Genomic DNA, 1,262 nt, shown 5'->3' with positions numbered 1-1,262 from the left:
TGTTTCGTTTTGCGGTGCATGGGGTCGCTATGAGTCAGTTCCGACTCGATGGCACCTGACAACAACAACAACAACAACAATAAGATACAAAATATTTTCTATTTATGAAAAATGTATCAAAACAGGCATTAATAAGAAAGGTATCTGATTCTTGTTTGGGCTGAAAATTCATGTTGGTTTTTTTTTCTGTTGTATTTATGCATAATGTTAGACAGTAGGCATATAGTATAATAGAATTTTATTCTTCAGAATTTTTGGTCACTAAAGTCCTGGTAAGGTGCTGTGGGTTAATTCACTAGACTGTAATGTCGGTTTGAACATCAAGGTTGACAAATCAAGCTTACCATCAGATCCTAAAAAACCTTATACAGGGTCGTTATGAGTTGGAACAGATTCAATGGTACTTAACAAAAACAAGAACAATGTTGCTCATAATTTTATTTCTTTTGCATCTAACAACACAGAAGCTAATGGGTCTCTACCATTCATCTGTTAGTTTGGTGTACTGTGGTGACTTGTGAGTTGCTGTGATTCTGGAAGGTATATCATGGGTATTTTAAATGCCAGCAAGGTCACCCATGGTGGACAGGTTTCAGATGAGCTTCCTGATGAAAACAGACTAGGAAGAAGGAAAGAGAAACTACTTCTGAATATTTAGTCATTGAAAATCTTTTGCATAGCAGAGAAACACTGTCACATATAGTGCCAGACAATGAGCCACACGGGTGGGAAGGCACTCAAAAGGTGACTGGGGAAGAGTTACCTCCTCAAAGTAGAGTTGACCATAATGAAGTGAATGGAGTAAAGCCCATGGGAGTAAAGTCTTTGGGACCTTCATTTGCTGATGGGGCACAGCTGAGGAGAAACAGCTGTAAATATCCATTAATAATCAAAATATGGAATGTACGAAATATGAATCTATAAAAATTGGAAATTGTCAAAAATGAAATGGAAAGCATAAACAGTGGTATCTTAGGCATTAATGAGCTGAAATGGACTGGTATTGGCCATTTTGAATCTCACAACCACATGGTTTACTGAGCCAGGATGACAAATTGGAGAGAAATGGTGCTGCATTCATCATCAAAAAGAACATATCAAGATCAGTCATAAGGTACAATGCTGGTTGTAATAGGTTAATATCCATGCATCAACAGGGAAAATCAGTTAATACCACTATTTTTCAAATTTATGCACAAACCACTAAAGCCAGTGAGGATGAAATAGAAGAATTCTATCAACTTCTTCAATCTGAAATTGAT

Source organism: Chrysochloris asiatica, unplaced genomic scaffold, assembly GCF_000296735.1.
Source record: "Chrysochloris asiatica unplaced genomic scaffold, ChrAsi1.0 scaffold00082, whole genome shotgun sequence".
NCBI lineage: Eukaryota > Metazoa > Chordata > Mammalia > Afrosoricida > Chrysochloridae > Chrysochloris > Chrysochloris asiatica.
Note: the sequence above shows the minus strand (reverse complement) of the source record.